The 19,556-nt window shown below is 55.0% G+C and overlaps 1 protein-coding gene across 6 annotated transcripts in view; it reads left to right on the forward strand.

Annotated features, from left to right (window-relative positions):
* The window catches only part of LINGO1 (leucine rich repeat and Ig domain containing 1), a 213,411-nt gene that overhangs the window by 14,035 nt on the left and 179,820 nt on the right, over positions 1 to 19,556 (forward strand). For 5 of the 6 annotated variants that reach the window (XR_011491670.1, XR_011491671.1, XR_002309906.2 and 2 more), the window contains exon 2: positions 11,195 to 11,297. The gene's annotated coding sequence lies outside the window, so the exon portion shown is untranslated. Of the gene's footprint in view, positions 1 to 11,194; positions 11,298 to 19,556 lie in introns of those variants that run through there. The other variant, XM_070477598.1, reaches the window with a different exon arrangement.

The following is a 19,556-nucleotide window of genomic DNA, read 5'->3' on the forward strand; positions in this document are numbered from 1 at the left end:
TGAGCCTCAGTTTCTCTGTTTACAAGGTGGTCGTATGTTCATTCATTCAACAGACATTCCCTGAGCACATCCTCTGGAAGAGCTTGAGGACAAGGACCAACTCTGTCTTTGCTGCTGCATCCCCAGCATCCAGCTCAGAGTCTGACGCCCAGTAGGTGCTCTGTTAAGACCAGTTGACTGGATCAGTGGGTCTCTGTGAGCCAGGAACTTTGCCAAGCACTAGGAATGCGCTGGATGGATCAGACACAGCCCCTGGCCACCAGGGCTCACGGAATGGAGGGGAGCTGCCAAACACACATAATGACCGTATTACTGAGTCGTGGAAGGTGGATATGGCATGCTTAGAAGCACAGAGTGGGGTCGGCCAGGGGAGTCAGAAAAAGTTGCACAGGGGAGAACTTGGGCTGCATCTTGCAGATGGGGTAGGAGCTTGACAGGTGAACCGGAGCTGAGAAGGAGGGAGTTTCAGACTGGAAATAGCATGTGCAAAGACCAGGCGTGGTCAGTACTGGAGCTGAGGGTGGGGTCAGGCCAGGGAGGCCTAGGGGTTGCCCAGATGGGCCTGAATTGCCTGGGAGAGCTTTGCATGGAGGTGGGGAGTTTGGGCTTAGGTGATGGGGACCTCTGGAAGGTTCTGAGCAGAGGACATGTGGGAATCATCCCCTACCCCCACCCCAGGCTCCACATGGGTGGTAGTAGGGGAGGAGGGATGCTGGTTGGGAGGCTGATCCTTGGTGAGCCTGTGGGCGAAGGGAGGCTGGAGTGTGAGTCTGAGACAGAAAAGGCAGGGGACGGGAGTGGGGTGAGGGGTGGGGGTGTCCAGATCCTGGTGCTTTTTGCCTCTGCTTGTGCTGTGGTGAGAGGCAGTCAAGGCCTTTCCTGGACCCTTGGGTGGGGGTCCCCAGTATAGGTGGGGAGGCAGGGGTCCAGTTCATAGGTCTCTGTTGCCACAGTCAGTCAGGCTTGCTTTGCTTTCGGTTCCTCAAGGTGTACAGCCCTTCACAGTGTATAAAGCCTGTTCACCTCTGACCCCTCAGGAGATCTTGGAAAGTGTCCCCTGAAATGGGCAGAGTAGGGGGCTGTTCCCCATGGCCCAGGAGAGGCCAGGTTTGTCCCCGGGTCTCCAGGCAGGTGGAGACGGGGTGGAAATCTGAACCTAGGTCTCAGGGCCCCTAGCCTGCTGCCCACGCCACCTCTGTCATGCCCCCCTCCGCCCCCAGCCCTCTCCTCTCCTTCCCTCCCCAGCCCCGTGCTCCTTCCCTGTTTGCAGAGCATGTGGGGCTTTTCAAAAGCATTAATGATAGAAAATAAATTGGAATCGGAGAGGAATCATCGCCGGGCATTCTCGGAGGGCTGCCTCTGCCCTCGCGTCTCTCAGCCATATTGAAGCCGGCAGCCAGACCGGAATATGAATGAGTCCGGGCTGGCACTGCTCTTAATCTGTCGGGGAGCCCTCCCTGGCCAGACGGCACTCACCGATGGCAATGAGGCCTCAGAGGCCCCTGGGCTTCTCAGACCAGGACTGATTTCTCTGGGATGGAGTCATAGTCCATGGCTGTGGAGGAGGGGCAGTGGGCACAAGGTGCCCAGGTTCCCCCCACCCCCTTGAATCCCCTGCAGGGGTCACAACTCTGAGGCCAGCCTGGGGTGGGATCCAACATCTCTGCCCAGGCCAAGAGGACTGTATGAAACTTCCAGTGGCTCCTAGGGTCTGGATTCTGCATCTGGATATTCGAGGCCTGCGGTGAGAACTGGGCTTCTCCGGTGGCTCAGCGGTAAGGAATCCACCTGTAGTGTAGGAGACACAAGAGACCTGGGTTCGATCCCTGGGTCAAGAAGATCCCCTGGGAAAAGGCATGGCAACCCACTCCAGTATCCTTGCCTGGAGAATCCTCATGGACAGAGGAACCTGGCGGGCTACAGTCCATGGGGTTGCAAAGAGTCAGACACGACTGAAGTGACTGAGCGTGCATGCACGCTGTGAGAACTTGACCCTCTTTGTCCTGTCTCCTCTAGGAAGCCTTCCTTGGTCACTGCCAAGCCTCATACTGAGTTTTCTATATTCAAGCTTCTCATGGCCCCTGGAGCAAGGGTATAAACCTAGTGCCTAAAGGGGACAGGCAAGTAATGAGTGGGACAGGCTGGGGATGAAGCGGTGGGGAGAGGTGGAGACTGTGGCAGTGTGGCTGTGCGTTTGGGAGCTCGGCCGTGGGCGCTTTCACACCCAGTTCTGCTGAGTAGCCTGTGCTCCAGAGCCACCCTTGTCACTCCCTAGCTTGCAGGGAGCTCCACCAGGGCAGGCCCTCGTCTCTGCCTCTGCAGCCTGTCTCCCCACAGACACTGGCATGGGCTGGGCACCCAGGCAAGATTCCCAGGAGTTTCAGAGGCTCGAGAGCCTGGGAAATCACTCAGAGCAAGCTTCCCATTTAGAGATGGGGAAACTGAGGCCCAGACCTGGGGGCGAGGGGCGGTGGAAAGGGCTCTTGTCATGCTCTAAGCAGTCTTTTGTTCTGCTGATTCTCACAACAGGAGTTTTTGCACCTGTCTTACTTATTTATTTATTTTTAAAATAATAGCTGCTTTATTTTATTCATTTATTTATTTTCGGCTGTACTGGATCTTCACTGCTGCATGCGGGCTTTCTCTAGTTGCGGTGAGCAGGCTTCTCATTGCTGTGGCTTCTCTTGTTGTGGTTCGTGGGCTCTAGAGCTCGGGCTTCAGTAGTTGTGGCGCATGGGCTTAGTTGCCCTGTGGCATGTGGAATCTTCCTAGAAAAAGGGATGGAACCGGTGTCTCCTACATTGGCAGGCAGATCCTTAACCAGTGGACCACCAGGGAAGTCCTGTACCTCTGTTTTAGAGAGGAGGAAACAGACACTTGGGGTGTCTGGATCCAGGGGCCCTGCAGGCCTGCATGTGACTCAGTGTGTTGGGACCCCAGTGCCAGCTGCCTCTTTCTGGCAGGAGTAGGGGTGTTGAGATGGGCACTGAGTCCCCTGAGGGGGGTGAGCTGCGTTTGTGCCCAGAGTAAACCCAGCCAGGGGCGGGAGGCCTGGGATCCTGGCCCCGATCTGCCACCAACTCCCTGTGTGACCCAGGACAGAGGGCTCGCTCTGTCCCTTGGTTTCCCCATGTCAGGCTGAGAGAGGGCCCTGGAGGGATCAGAGACAGTTCAGGGGGCTCCCCTGAGCTCATATGCCCCAGCCTGCCAGCCCTGCTCAGGGCTTCTGTGCAGCCCCTAGGTTCCTTTGACTCCAGTCCAGGACTGTAATGAAACCTCTTATTCCTCTCCTTTCTGGGGTCACTGTCATATGGGAGGTGGTGATGCCCAAGAAGGACTTGGGCTCTGCAGACCTAGTTAGCAGTGTGGGGCAGCCGGGCAGCCTGCCCCCTATCCCAGGAGAGAAGAGGGGCTCAGGCCAACACCAGGTGGGAAGACTGCCAAATGCAGGAGTGAATACTCAGTGCTGCTTCCCAGGGGGCGCTAGTGGTAAAGAACCTGCCTGCCAATGCAGGAGACATAAGCGACTTGGGTTCAACTCCTGGGTCAGGAAGATCCCCTGGAGGAGGGCATGGCAACGTACTCTGGTATTCTTGCCTGGAGAATCCCATGGACAGAGGAGCCTGGAGGGCTACAGTCCATGGGGTCACATAGAGTCAGACACGACTGAAGTGACATAGCATGGCATAAGACACTCAGGGCTAAGCCCGAGCCTCACCCTTGCATGGCCTGACCTTCCTTTCATGTGCTCAGAATGGACTCCCAGGGTCTACCTTGCATAGCCTGGAGGGTAAGATGGTTACACAGAGGCCCAGAGAGTCTGAGAGTAAGGCTCAGGGTCACCACTCGCTCACCCTGTGCTCCCTTCCTGCCAGGGGAACTCACCTTGGACAACTCTCATCCCTGCTCAAACCAGCATCTACACCCTGGGACATCTCGGAGTGGGTGGCGTCCTGCTTAGGGCCTGGAGCTGCAGAACCTGCCCTAGCCCCTGCCCTTCAAACCATGCTGCCCCGCCAGCCATGGATGGACAGGTGGACATCAAGCCCCTGAGACCTTTGTCCTCTGGAGGCCCAGCCTTGCTCCCTTCCTGCTTGATGGTTCTGAGTCTTTTTGGTCTGTGAGCCCCTTGGGGAATCTGATGAAAGCCATGGCTCCAGACCTGAAACAGACACGCTCTCCCCCCCTCACACCATGTGCGTAAACTCACATCGAGTTTCATGCAGTTTCCGTGCTCACAGGCCTCCTAAGTTCCCCGTCTGTGGGGCCTCTGGTGAGGATCTCTGCTGTCATCGATTCCCAGGGGACATGGTTAATGTGACCCGTGGTGTTGCCCTAGGATGGGAAGCCAGGTATCTGAGTCCCCAGGTCATGCTCTTTCTGCTTCACCCTGTGCCTGCCTGGGGGCTGAGCATTGTGATAACCCTCTCATTCTTCCCATAAACTTTGGTCCTTGACAGCTCCTCTGACTGGAGGGGAGGACAGTATTGGGAGGCACTGGGTCAGGCTGAGGGCCAGTTGGGGATGGGTTTCCGGAACTTGCCGCCTGCTTCTGGCCTCTGCATCTTCCCTGGTGGCTCAGTTGGTAAAGAGTCTGCCTGCAAGGCAGGAGACCGGGTTCAATCCCTGGGTCAGGAATATCCCCTGGAGAAGGAAGTGGCAACCCTCTCCAGGATTCCTGCCTGGAGAATCCCATGGACAGAGGAGACTGGTGGGCTACATACAGTCCATGGGGTCACAAAGAGTCAGACACGACTGAGTAACTAACACTTTCACTTTTCACTCCCCCCCCCACCCTGGCCTTTCCACAAGCCTACTGGCTGTTCTTATGCCCTAACACACACACACACACTTGCTGACTCTAGATATAGACATAACGATACACAACACCCTCTCCATAGTTCACCTGTGCAGACCCACACAAGCCCCTCTCTCTGAGCACCGGCACATGCAGACACCAGTGCCCTCTACTTGCAGCACAGGCTTGCCCAGCCCTCTCTTGGCACAGAGAGAAGCCTCGCAGCGTCCCTGTTGCTTTGTCTTCTCTTCATTCCCTCCCTCCTTCCCTAGCACAAGAGCCCTGTGAGAGCCCGGGGCTGGACCTCAGAGCCCCCTCACCGGACGTTCCTGCAAAGACCCCTCCTGTGTTGCCCACACTCCCTGGGCTCCTCTGTGCCTTAGCTAGGGTTCTCAAGATCATGATGTTCCAGGACTTTCTGGTCACTGAGGGGAAACTCCCACCCCAGCCCACGAGGGCCAGAGTCCTGCTGAGGAGCCAGTGGCCTTGGCTTTAGCATGACCTGTCTGTACTTCTTGTTGGGCCCCCTTGCCCTGGGCAGAGATGCTGGACCCTACCCCAGGCTGGCTTCAGAGCTGTGTCCTCAGCAGAGGGCTTGAGGGGGTGGGGGGACGTGGGCACAAGGGCCCCTCGACCCCTCCTGCACAGCCATGGACTGTGACTGCATCCCAGAGAAATAAGTCCAGGTTGGAGATACCCAGCGGCCACCGAGGTCTCATTGCAAACAGCTTTGCTGCCAGTGAGTGCCATCTGGCCAGGGAGGGCTCCCCATTGGCCTTGGTTTGGGGCAGTGGAGGTGGGGGCTTCGCATTCTCCAGCTGAGGTCCTCAAACTGGTCCTTTGTAGCCCTGCTCCCACCCCATACCAGAGGTCTGGGGGTGGGGCTACATACGCCCCTCCCCTTTCAACCACAGCCAGTCTGCTCAGGTCTGCATTATATACTGGAGTCTTAGCAGGATTTAAAGGATTAAGTGAACTCTGTTGAAAATTCTACAACACATTTGTAGGCAATGGAGACCGTGAAAGCCCCCTTGCGCCCCTCCTAAGAAGTGATCCCTGTACTGTCTGCATATTGTCTTCCAGCCTTTTGGGGCATAAACGAACAATCTGCTATTTATAAAAATGGGCTTATTCTGAAATAGCATTGTACAGCTTGATTTTTTTTCATATTGTTATACATAGATGTGCCTCCTTCTGTCAAATGGCTGCGTGGCTGCGGAGTGTTCCATAGTATGGATGTGCTGTGTTTTGTTTAAACATTCCCTTACTGATAAACATTTAGGCCATTTCTTTTTTACTCTCACCAGCAAGGCTGCTATGAGCATCCTTGAATATTTATATATGGGTGCCTATACTATCAATTCTGTAGGAGAAGCTCCTAGAAGTGAGATTTCTAGGTTGTAGGGTGTGTGGGTTTAAAACGTTATTCAATCTTCCCAAATTACCCTTCCAAAAGTTGAGCCAAATCCTCCTCCCTTTGCTGGTCCATGAGTGCTCATTTCCCCACATCCTTGCCAGCACTGTATGTTATCAATCATTTTAGTTTTTCCCAGTCTGATGGGCAAAAAAATGATATCATGTCATTTTCATTTGCATTTCCCTGATTGCTAGTGAGATAGAACATCTTTTCATATGTTTATTGGCCAATTTTAGTTCTTCCTCTGTGGGTTTCTAATTCACTGCCAATTTCTCTCTTCTTTTGTCTTTTTTTCTTATTGATTTGTAGGGGCTCTTTGTATATTAGTGATATTTTCTCCCAGTGCCTTTTAACTTGGTTTATAGTGCGTTTGCTGTACAGATGTTTTTACATGTTTATGTAGTTGGATTTATCAAATTTTTTACTTTATGGCTTCTGGATTTAATGTCTGGCATGGAAGGCTTCCCCCACTGCATAAGATTTCATTTCAAATAAGGATTTTATTGCTGAGAAGTCTTTGCAAAGCCCTGGTTTATAGGCTCCTCCTGGCAGCTGCAGCTCTGGCTCTGGGGAAGGGAGGGATAGCCCCTTCTTCCCATGCATTTCATCTCTCTGTCTCCTCTCTGCCCTCTGGCATTGGAGTCACAGTTGCTCTGTCTTTCTTTAGATCTCCGTTTCCTTGTGTGTCTGCCCCCATCCCATTTCTGTGTCTCTGCTGTTTTCCCATCCCCAGCTGGTTCCCCACTGAGCAGAGGGAATTGGGATGGGAGACGGCGCTGTGGCAGCCCTCAGTGGGTTGGGACAGGATGGTGGCTGTTAAGGAACATGACCCTCTCATCCTCCACCTGCCAGCCCAGCCCTGTGTCACATGGGCTGGCAGGACAACCCCTGGTCCATTCCTCTCTCTTGGAGAAAGTCTTTTCCTGTTGGGAGGCTGGGGGCAGGCTCTGAGTTAACCCCCATCCCTCCTCCACCAGGAGGCCTTCCCCGATGTCTCCTTCCTCCCCTTCCGCAGCCCTGGACCTGGCCCCTCCCTTCTGTCCTCACTGGTCTTGCCATGTCCTGCCTCCTCAGCACTGAACGACCTGGGGTCCACCTGGCCACCTCTCAGGGTCTCGGTTTCCACCTGTGTGGAATTGATCGTGGGAGTGTGTACCAGCTGCTGGGAGGCATGGCCCATGGGGTATACAGCAAAGTTGGTGTGTCTTTCAAGCCGAGCTCTGGAAGGTGTCCCCTCTTGCCCTCTCAGTAAAACCCCGCTGCAGTAGAGAATCTGTGTGCGCTGACAAAGATGGGAACTTGAAATCTACTAATGTGTTGGCTGGCGTCTAGGGCTCACTTGTTCTCTGCTCCACCCAGGCCCAGTGTTATGCCCAGCTCATGCAAGGTGCCCAGAAAAGCAAGAATGAACGAGGGAAGAGTGAACAGTTCAAGAGGAGGCTGAGCCTGCGGGAGGAGGAGGGCAGTTAGGGCACCAGCTTTCTTTGAACTCCTTCTGTGTAATAACATGCTTTTGTCATGGTTGCTCATTTCTGGGGATTAGATGTGCTCATGGGGAATACCTCCATGACCTCCTGGAGGCGAGGGCCCCAGGTGGGCTCACTACTGTCCAACACTGGAGGCCTCTGTGTGGGAGTTTTAGGGGGCCATGCACTGAGGGAGCAGTTGGGAGACAAGCTGGGGACAGCCGGAGGTCTCTTTGATGCATGGCTCGGAAGCACATAACTCAAATCCCCACGATAACCTTCCCTGGGCTCCTGCAGCCCCTTGGATCTCTCTCCCAACCCCTTCCTCTGACCATGATTGCCTGTCTCCTCGCTGAGCTTCTAGCAGGCAGGGGCAGTGTCCTTCACCTCTCTATATCCCAGTCACCAAGGACAAAGTAACTGCTCAGCAAAAGTAGAATGAATGAATGAATGAAAGAAAACCCAGGGATATTGGGTAGAGTGGTTAGGTCTGGGAAAGAGGAGACCTGGGTTCTGGGCTTAAATTTTTGGCTGACTTGCTGGGTTGACCCTGACCCTCACTGAGCCTCAGTCTCCCCATCTGTACAATGGGTGTGGGCCTTTCAAACTTTGTGATTCTGTGACTGGGTCGACCATTATAGCCACATGTCTCTGTCTGTCTCTCTCTCTCTTACACACACACACACACGCACACACACACACACACACACATGCATATATACATACCAGTACCATTCTCTTTGATCACAGTGTTTGCTGAGCACTTACTGGGTTCCAGTCCCCCACAGTACTGAATCTACTTTGGCAGCATCCTGAAGTAGCCTTTCCGTGAAAGTCTCACATTCCTAAGGGCTTGTGTTACTTCTGTTGAGCACACAGGTGTATGATTCCCAGGGCTCCCTGGGCTCAACTGAAGGGCCAAGGAGCCAGGAGGGCAGGTCAGAAGCACCCCCCCACCTCTGCCATGGTCCCCATCACCCACCGTGGCTCTGAGGCCTGCAGCTGGGATCTCATGTCCTTATTAGGACTCGGCACACAGGCAGCCCCCCTGGCCCCCCATGTCCAGCAGAGCTCCTGGCTCCTACTGCATCTCTGCCCCAAATCATTGTCACATTCTGCCTGTGGTCCCATTTCCATAGCAACTCCTTGTGATGCCACCGAGGAGAGTGGGAGCTTCGGGAAGGTTTGGGGAGAAGGGAGCGGGAGGCCCATTCATTATCATGGAACGTGGCAGCTGGGTGCTCAGAGCAGAGCTGTGGGCATGGTTTGCCCAGCCAGCTCAGGTGGAGCTGGGCTCAGGGCTGCCAGCCAGGTGATCTGGAGGCCTGCCCGGGACGGGGCTGCCCGGGCTGGCCTGGGCCTTGCTGACTTGTGCCAACCTACTGGGAGCCAGCTTGGGCAGCCACTCAGGGTACTCCTGCCTGGATACGCCTGGCTTGGAGGACCCAGGCCTGAGGAATGGCCCAGATTCTGGCCACCCCTCTGACCTGGGCTAGCATCACTATGTCTAGTCCTGTCCTCCAGGGTCAGCAGCCACTGGGAGGCACCCTTGGGATCTGCTGGCAGCAGGGAGTGTAATTTGGGGCTGGTGAACTGTGGAGCTAGGCAGGCCCTCTCTTACTGGGTTCACACTGCTGTGGTTCTGTTGTCAGGATGGGAAAGCCTGGGTGGACCCCGGAACCTACTCTGTGCCCGTTTCTCTGCCTCCTTCTCGGAGGAGAAGTGTGCAGCCTGTGAAACAAGACTTGCCTCTAGAGCGTTCCTCCATGTTTACCTACCATGTAGCTAGAAATTACACTTTTGCATCTTAGACTTGATGGAATGTTGACTTTGGAAGGGACTCAGAGGCCTTTGCCATCTTCTGCTTATGTTATGACAACCACCTCCAAGATACATTCATCCACACTTCTATCCATCCTGTCTGGAAGGCCTTATGAGTCTCCCTGGGGGTCCAGGCCTGTGTTGTACGGTGCCATACAGGGAATTAAGAGGAAAAGGGGAGGCTGACCTGGCCTGTCAGAGAAGAAGGGAACTGTTAACACTTATGAGGGCTGCTGGCAGCCAGGCCCTGTGAGATGCCGACTGTCTGTGTTTCCCTTTCACCATTGCAGTTATAGCCACCTCTGGGTGCCACCTGCACTTGCATTTTCCTAATCCTTGTCTTTGTGTTGACTCACATTTGAAGGTGGATTACCCAGTGCTCCCCACGCCACACATCCATAAAATCACAGCTGTGATATGCTTGTCATTGGAAAAATAAACACCTATGAAAATAAAATTGTTTGCATACCACCTAGAATCCCCTTATGCACCCCTGTGGCATGTGTCCCACACTTTGAGAAACACTGATTGGATTGGAACCTCTTGGCAATAGCTCAGAAAGGGACTTGGGTCTTTTTCTTAGAGGATCAGATGGTTAGAGAGCATCACCAAATCAATGGACATGAACTTGGGCAAACTCTGGGAGATAGTGAGGGACAGGGAGGCCTGGCGTGCTGCAGTTCATGGGGTCACAGAGTCGGATATGTCTTAGCGACTGAACAACAGCTGAGAGGTTGAGGAAACTGAGGCTGGGAGAGAGAGTCGGACCCAGGGACATGCAGGTAGCGAGTGAGAGAGCTGGGAGCCGACCTTTCTCCTCGGACTTGCAGCCCCAGGCCTGTGTTTAGGGGCCTTGCCAAGGGGATACGACTCCCTAGTGTCAACCCCACTCATGGAGGGTGGGGGGACTGGGACCCGAGCTGCCCTGGGAGAAGGTTTGGTGAAGGAGTAAACCAGTAGAGGCAGGGGAAGGAAGAGGGGAGAGGGCACCTTGGGAACCAGGAAGCCGGGGCTCAGGCCTGGGGAGAGGCACCCCTGGGGCTCTGCAGAACCCGCTCTCAGGGACCAACCCAGGCCTGCCTCCTGGAGCCAGGCTGGGAAGGAAGGCAGTCCCTGGTATCGGCTGGGCACCTACATGCCCCCGTTTGTCCATCTCTTGTCTCCTTTTATCTTCCCAGCAGCCCTGGCTTGAGAGACGGTATCCCCATTTTATGGATGAGAGAAGTGAGGCTCAGAGACTTGACTTTCCCCAGGTCACAGAGCTGGTGGGTTGGGGAGGCATATCCAGATACCCGCCTCTCTGCCTGCTGCCAGGAACCCCACCACTCCCAGAGCCCCACTGCCCAAGCTGGTGGCCTGTGAGGGTATGTGAGTGTCAGTGAGTGAGCGTGCATGTGGGTGTAAGTGCCAGTGATATGTAAGTGTCTCAGAGATTAAGTGCAATATATACAGATGAAAGCATGTGTGTGTGTGTGTATAAGCGCGTGTGCAAATGAGTGAGAACACATGCAAGTGTGTATGTAAGTGTGTCAAGAAGAGGGAGAGAGAGTCTGTGTGTGAGATGTATGAGTGTTAATTGCCCAGCCTAGTGGGATCAGGCCCTCTGTGTGCATGGCCCCCCACTGCCCCCCAGAACCGTCCTGTGCTGCCTGCGCTCTCCTCTGGCTGATGGTTTGACTTTTTCTCCCACAGCCTCCTGCCCTCACAGGCCCTGAGGCCCCCGTGCCCACAGGCAAAGGGAGAGATCGCCAGTCCCCCTCCCAGCTGCACTCCCTACAAGCCCGCCTGACCTGAGGTAAGAGGCTGCTCTTGGGCTGCTGGGAGGTGAGGGTGGGCCATGGAGGGTGGATGTGGGTGTCCCCGAGGGAGCGGCTATGGGCAGGCCATCGCGGGGGGTTCCCATCTCCCATCTTCTTGGGGGGTTCCCATCTCCCACCTTGGCCTGAACTCAAGTCCAGGAGGGTTGCTGTGGCCGTGGGCGTCCCACTAGTCCGGGCTGTGGCAGGGCACCGGCCGCCCGCTCAGAAGCCTGGGGCGTTCTTCTGAGCGACGCGGTTTCCTGGACGTGCCGGCTGTCGGGTTCCGTGTGCTGTGGGAGGTCTCTCGGGGTGAGCTGACGGGCTCTGTCCTTGGTTCTGTCACATTGTTGATCAAACGTGTGCATGACTCCAGGTCAGGTGGGAGTGGGAACGTGTGGACTGAGACAGTCAGGGTCCAAGGAACTGTCAGGAGGCTGGCATTGGCTCCGACGTGGGGAATTTCACGGGGCTCCGAGCCAGAGTAAACGTGTGAGTCCTGACACCTTCAAGGCTGGAGGCGGCTCAGCCCCAGGTGTGCGCGTGTGACAGGCACTGGCAGCCAGGTGACCTTGCCGCTCTCTGTGTGAGCGGAGCAGATGGCCTCTTGGACTCTATCATGAGGAGCAGGACACCCAGAACGTGGGAGGTGACAGTCCCCCGCCCCACCACTCTGGTCCTGTATGAACACAGGGAATGTGGAGAAGCCACAGCAAGTCCCGAAGAGGGGGTTGATGGGGAGGGGGGGACCTGGGTTGTTGCCTCGCTAGACTTGCCTGTGACCTTGAACAAGTGACTTCCACTCTTTTTCTGGGCTAATGCTTTGTTTTTGACAGGCCTCCGTGACTCATGAGAAGGTCTGCTAAACAGAAGGCGTGCTGGGGAAGAGCTGGGGGCAGCAGGCTGGGCTGGAACGTTAACCCAGTTTTTCAGAGGAAGGAGACCTAGCGGCCCCTTCTCCTGAAGGATTGGGTGACAGTTGTGATGTAGCCAAGGCTCATCCAATGCTGTCCTCCCCTTCAGGAAGCTGCAGGGTTTGGCAGGGAGCAGACAGCAGGATCTCCTTCCCGGGCCCTCCTCGTTTTGGAGTCCGGTTACCTCCATCAAGATATTCCTGCTAATCAGTCAGCCCTGGGTGGAATGAGCAGCTAATTAGCCCTCCAGTTTAACCTGTAATTGCTGCTGGGAGATGGGGAGAGAGCAGGTGGTCAGGATTCTCTGCAAAGCAGCCTGGGGTGATGGGAGAGCTGAGGGCAGTGATGGCAGGGAGGCGGTGGCTGGCCCCTGCCCCTACGCTCGTGGGGGGGCACCGCAGACCCCTCTATTGCCCCCCACTCCCCCCACTCCCCCACCCAGCTGCCCAGGCAACTGCATGAGCACTGGAAGCTCAGTGGGCAGGGAGTCGGGGAACTAACACAGAGTGGAGGCTGCCTTCTTGGTGGGGGGCTGGAGGGGCCTGGAGGAGGGGTGCCCGAGCTGAGCCTCGAAGGCTGTAGGATTCATTTAAAATGTTCTATTTTTCTGATAAATAAAGAAGCCTGCGTGTTCTCCATAGAAAATGTGAGCACTTGGGTGTTCTGCCCGTCAGTCTTTTACAAAATATGTATTTATATCATAATTGGGATCAAACTGTACTTACTGTTTTCTAACCTGCCTTTTGCACTTAATACTATGCCAAGATCATTTTCCCACCATTAAATACTGTTCTGGAATGTGATTTTTAATGGCAGCGTAATGTTCCAGCCCGGCTGTGCCGTTGCATGTTTAACCAATTCTCTGTGGTAGAGTTTGATTGTTTTCCTTGGTGTGTCATCGTAAATAATGCTGCGTGAACAAGATGATGTATGTGGAGCTGTGATGGGTGGAAAAGGTTTGGGGGAGGAGGGAGGACCCAGGCTAAGCAGAGGTATAGAGATGGAGACTTTAGAGTATTTGTGGAGTGAGGTGCCCAGGAAGGGGGGCCAGACTGGTTACCGGGAGCCTTTGAGGCCTGCTGAGGAGTTGAGACTTGACTCAGCCAAGCCCTGGAGGGAGCCCAGGTCTTTCTTTCCTGTCTCCTGCCTCCTCCAGCCTGTTCCTCCAGCGCTCCTGTGGCCTGGGGGGTGGGGGGGGTGGTTGATGGGGTAGGGGAAGGGCAGGTGAAACTGGGGGGCCCAGGTGCCATAGCCCTTGACTTCTCGCCTTCTGGTGGGGTCAATGACATTTAAATCAAGCCTCTCTCTCTGTGGCCAGCCCTGCCCAAGTCTCCTTGCAGGAGGGGCACATCCACCACCTTTGGACACTTACTGACTCCTGAATCAGTGCCACTGGTCACACAGGCCTCCCTTCTGCCCCTGCCTACGTGGAGAGTGGGAGGTGACCCATGTCCTTGGAGAGCCGGGGAAGGAGGCTGGGGGTAGGTGTCTCTTCCAGAAAGCCTCCCTGGCCTCTGGGCCCATCGGGTGGCCCTTCCCTGTGCACATGTGCTCACCCCAGCAGTGCTCCCACGCTGGGCGGATGACCCATGGGCGTGGCTCCTGGGATGATCTTTGCTTGCAGCTCCCAGGATTCTCTCTAGTTGCTGCGCACAGGCATAGCTGAAGGGCGGATTCTCAACCACTCCTTTTGTTCATTTTCATCGTTCACATTGCAGACATTTCCTAAGTGCGGCTGTTTGGTAGGGTCTGTGTTGTCCCAGGGACCCAGAGATGAGCTAGTCATGGCCCTGATCCTCAAGGAGCACACAGGCCATGGAGGGGGGCTGGTGGGTGAAGGTGGCCCTTTGGATTACGCCCTCTGGGGTCAGATTGCCTGGAATCCAGTCCCAGCTCTGCCTCTCACTAATGATGTAAATTCAGGCCATTTCCTTACGCTTTCCAGGCCTCAGTCTCTTCCTCAGTAAACAGGGAATGTAACAGCATTGACTTTGTGTGGATTAAGTTGGTTGGTGCACGTAAGGGCTTAGAGCAACGTCTGGCACATAGTAAATGCTCAGTTAAGTGTAGTCATCTGCTATAGGACAGTGTGACCGAGGATAGAAGAGAGGGTGGTGGGAGATGTGCATCAAGAGTCAGGCTCTGGGAAGCCGACAGACATGGTCGACCCCCCCCGTCTGGGTGCCCTGTCATCCCTTGATCCCCTCAGCCATCTGCCACCCTTTCTGTGGGTGGTGATGGGGGGATGGAGCAGGCACGCCCAAAGGGAAAGGCTCGAGGCCTTCACACAGGCCTTCATATGTCTTAGGTGGGGGTCTGTGGTGTCTGTGCAAACTGGCAGGGGCCAGCTGCCACTTGTCTCTGCCGCCTTGGATGCTGGCACTGTTGGGGATGGGGTGCCCCAGGGTGTTTGGCTTTGTCTGGCTTTGTTTCTAGTCCATAGTTTTCATAGGTTTCGGGGGAGAGGAGGTGGTGGGGAAGCAAAATTAAAATTCTTCTTTGAGAAGTTAACAACTTCCCAATTAAAGGATTCTTATTTGTGTGATGCCTCAGAGGCCTTTTCAATCAAGAGGCTCTTCTGAATAATAAAAGTGCTTGAGCTGGGCTTGGAGAGACACAGAATGGAGCCTGAGCTGCAGACAAGAGAGTGGGGGACACCGAAGATGGGCACCCACAGCCTTGAGAATGATGTTTGTGTGTGATGGGGTGGGCTGCATCTCCTTTCTGCTCACCAGTGGAGGGGGGGGGTTTGGCATGCGGAAGGCAAAGAGCAGGGAACTGTCTTTACTTCCACCCCTTTAGCCTTTAAGCCTTTCTGACTCTTGCCTGAACCCCACACCCTGGTGCCTTCTATGGGAACCCTCTGTCATCATCTCTCAGGCCAGGATGGAACTGGGAGGAGGCTGGGATGTGGTGATGACAGTTTGTAACCATGCCCATGGCCTGAGCTTGTGCTCAGGAGCGGACAGTCTGCATAGGGGGCAGTACCTCTTGGCTTCTGAGACCCTAGGCTCCCTGGTGACGTGCTGGGTGTGGTTTTGTAACTGTTGGGTGGGCGTGTCCACCTGCCTTCCAGCCTGGACCCTGGACTCAATGCTACCCAGCTGATTTCCTGGGAGACTGGGTCTGTCCTGCTTGGATCTGAGTGTCTGCTGGGTGGCCCAGGAGAGCTGCCTCCTCAGATCCTGCCGGGATAAGCCAACCTAGCCTCCCTGAGTGTCTGGAATGTGGAAGCTTCTATTACCTGAGCCCCTCTTGCAGATGAGGGAGTAGTGAAGTGACCCCTAGATGCAGAGAGGGGTTCTTGCTAAGAGAGGCTTCTCTTCCCACGGCCCCTGGGGCCTTCCAGGTGACTGAGCTAAGAGGAGCTGGAGGAGACACAGGGCAAACCTCTCCCCTCAATGGGCAGTCCAGGCCTTTTCTCCAGGCCCCACAGGGTCCGCTCCTGGGAGCTGTCAAGGTCATTTGAGGAGACCCTTCATGGTGGGCCCGCAGTCCAGGCGGTGAGGAAGGTGGCGGGAGGGTTTCCAGCCTGCACCTGCTTTCCTACCCTCCCCCGATGTGTCCTACTTTCCGGGAGCCATCACGGCGAGGCTGTCTGTGTCAACACCCGGAACCGTGAGAGCCAGGCCCCTCCAGAAGGCCAGCCGACCGTGCGGGTGATCCCCGGAGCGCCGGGTTTCGGCTGATAATTGGGAGCAGGTGATGAGCAGGCTGGGGACAGGGAGGGCCATCCCACAGCCTGGGGAGGGAAGGCACCAGGGTGGGCAGGCTCGTCTACAGACCCTGTCACAGGAGTCGTGATCAGGCGCTCTGACCAGGTTGGGAACTGAGAGACTTCGGATTTGAGTGCCAGTGCTGCGGCTGTGTGTCTGGCCTTGAGAAGTGATGCCACCTCTCGGGGCTATCTGTGCTTCCCGGTGGCACAGGTTCCAGTGGAATGGAGGGTCACATGGGGTAGCGTGTGTGAACTGCAGGGCTGGCGGGTCATGTCAGTGGAATGTGGATTTGTGGACTGTGTCATTTTTTTTTTTTTTTTTGGCCGAGCCATGCAGCTTGTGGGATCTTATTTCCCTGATCAGGCAGAAATTGAACCCCAAGTGAAAGCACAGTATCCCAACTACTGGGCTGCCAGGGAATTCCCTGGACTGTGTCTTAACAGCACCATTTGGTGGGGCTGTTTCACATCCCAGCCCTTCTGCTTGGGTAAGTGCTTCAGTCCTCTTAACCTCAGTTTCTTCATCAGCACAATGGCCATAATGATGGCTCTTCACAGAGGTGTCTACTTTATCAGTGGGAGACTTCTATCCCCTTCTCTCTGAATCATTTAATGATCCCATCCTTTCTGAGTACCCAGTGGTACTGGGCTTGGTGACCCCAAAATGAGTTAGGTCACACGGTTCCTGCTTTTGGGTAGCAATGTGAAGTTAGTGGGACTGAGGAGAAATGCTGGGAGTCTAGGAAAGAGAAGGAGATAAGGGTTGGAGAAGTCAGGGAGGGCTTCCTGGAAGAGGCTGGACCTTAGTGTTAAGGAGGATTTGGGAAGGAGGCGGGGCAAGGAGGAATGTAGAGAGGGCTTGGCTGGTTGGGAATAGTGTGAGCAAAAACCAGGAAGCAGGTGGTAGTGGGGTTGGGGTTGGGATTGGGAGGGTGGGGGTTGCACTCAGAGCCCAGAGAAGCCCCAGCCCTGGACCCCTGGTGGGGGCGGGGGACCAGGAAGTGGGAGTGGGACAGTTGTCTCCTGATTTAGGGCCGGGGGTCAGCAAGCCTGCAGCCTGAATCCCAGCAGAGAGCCTGGCATGGTGCCTGTGGTCTAGTAGGGGCACGGGTTCACTGTGCACAGACAGGACTCTCCAGTCTCTGGTGGAAAGTATGGCAGCCTTGTGCAAGGCCTGGGAGGAGGCTGGTGGCAGCTACCCAGACTGGCAAGGCCTGTGGAGAGGCTCTGGCTGGAGATGGCATCACCCTGAGGGCAGCCTGGATTAAGGAACCAGGGGGTCTGATTTCTTGAGGGCCAAGAGACTGAAAGCCGGAGAAGTGGAAGGGATCTGTGGTGGGCTGGGAGGGCCAGGAGAGTCACTCTTTTTTTTTTCAGTTTGGCTGCACCATGCAGCATGTGGGATCTTAGTTTGCCAACCAGAGATCGAACTTGCGCCCCTTCTGTTGGAAGCTTGGAGTCTTAACTACTGGACCGCCGGGAAGTCCAATCAGGAGAGTCACTCTTGCCGAGTACCCACTATATGCCAGGCCCTCAGTTAGACCCACTCTGAACTTGGGCTTGCATAGAAGCCTAGGGCGGCCCTGAGCTCATCCTAGTCAGAAAGGATAATGACTCACCTGTCCCAGGTCATTTAAGATCTGAACTCCCAATTTTTAGCCTTTTATGTGGCCCCACTACCCCCCAGGACTGTGGGATTTAAAGGTGAGCATCTCCCAGACTTTCCTGAGTGTGCTCAGTAGAGGGTCCCTCAAATATGCAGTCTTCCTTGACTTTGCCTCTCTTGGGGAGGCTCAGAGAGGCCAAGGGTGTGTCTCAATGCCACACAGCACTGAGGCCTGCAGTCCCTGACTCCCTGGAGAGGAGGTGCTGTGTTCCCCTCCTCTAGAGGATCTGTTGGCTCCTGCTGGGCCCTTTCAGGTTGGAGGTCAGAGGTAATCTTTCCAGCCACAAGCCGCCTCATATGTCTTCACCACTGAAGGAGGCTTTAAAATCTCAACCCCAAATTAAAACCTATGAGTGCTTCAAAACAATGAAAAATTTCCCTGATAAAAGAGGAGGCACACTCAGGCATGTCCTCAATGAATGGAGTGACTTCTGGGATTAATCCAGGATGTATGGGAGGGCACCCAGCTGGGAAAAGCGCACGATGGATATTGTAACAAATTGTTTGCTGGCGAGAGGAATAATTCTTAATGTGCACGAGCCGCCAGCTGAAGGCACCTTGGCTCTGGCTGCCACGTCCCTCACTGGCTGGGCCTAAGCAGGATCTCAGCAGTGTGGCCTCACCTCTAGGTCTCTAGACCTTCACTGATGACCTTCCAACCCCTGAAACCAGTCTGAGTGGGAGTGGGTGCTCCCCGAATCTGTCCTTAGATACCCCACCCCAGGGCCTTTGGAGTCCTGCTGCCTCCCCCTGCTCTGTGCTCTTGGCTGGGGTGCGTGCGTGCGTGCGTGCGTGTGTGTGTGTGTGTGTGTGTGTGTTGGGGGGTGGACAAGGGTGTGCTGGCTGAGTGATATTCCTCCTCCCCTGCTATGGGGGCCACCTCCTCTTCCCAGACTTCCTGAGTCTCAGACCTGCCAGTTCCTCCACTTTAGACCACCCTGGGGAGTCTCTGCATAGACTTGCTCCTAGGCTGCCTCAGTTTACCTGTCCAGGGCTTGGACCACTGCCTCTTCCCCAGCTCCCTAGCCTCAGGCATGGTGGGAGGGGAAGTGGGAGCTGGGTTGTTCTCCTTGGCCAGTGCTCCCCGCTTCCTAAAGTATCTCTATGCTGAACCTGCGGGAACCGGGTTGGGGAGCGCCTGTCACTTCACCTGGGGAACAAGGGAACGCAACCACTGACACACAGATGGCAGACAGGCCTCCTGTGCGCCACTCCCCACTCCCAGCCCGGGGCTGAGCAGCACATGGGCACAGGCCTGGATTCTGAGTCACACGAGTCTGCATTTACTCCTAACTTCCCACTTCCAGTGTGGGACCCAGACTACTCCCACAACATTTCCTGTGTCCTCACTTACAAGAGATGGGGGTCTTTGTATTGTCTTCATTATCTCATATTTTTGAAAACAAGATCTCATTCACCCACAGAACATTCCTGGGAGATGGGTCCTGTTATTACCCCATTATGCAGATGAGAAAACGGAGGCTCAGTGAGGTCAAGTGAGATGCACAGAGTGGCAGGGCCAGGACTCAAGCCTTAGTCTCAGATCTGTAACTGCATCATGGAATTGTTTAGAGAAGAGGTCCCAGATCATAGGTGCCGCTCCACAAACCTCATCCCCGCCTGTTCCTTTTTTGTAGTGGAAGAGGTGCTGAGACCCTTCAGGGCTTGGGGCAGATGACATTGGGATCAGGGAGCCCTGGCCTGCTTCTCAATAACCCCTCTGGCTTAGAGCTTACCTGTCTCTTCATTCATTCATTTATCCATTCATTCATGTGTTTATAAAATACCTCCTAAGTGCTGGGTGTTATTTCTAGGTTCTGCAGATAGAGGGAAGTTACACATACTCCAACTGCCCTCAGGTAGTTTCCATTCTTGTGGGAGTGGCAGTGAAGCAAACCTCAAATCACTTGTTGTTAGGCAGAGGGAATCCTCTCTCTTTTTAAAAAAATAAATTTTATGT

This window comes from Odocoileus virginianus, chromosome 16 (assembly GCF_023699985.2).
Source record: "Odocoileus virginianus isolate 20LAN1187 ecotype Illinois chromosome 16, Ovbor_1.2, whole genome shotgun sequence".
NCBI lineage: Eukaryota > Metazoa > Chordata > Mammalia > Artiodactyla > Cervidae > Odocoileus > Odocoileus virginianus.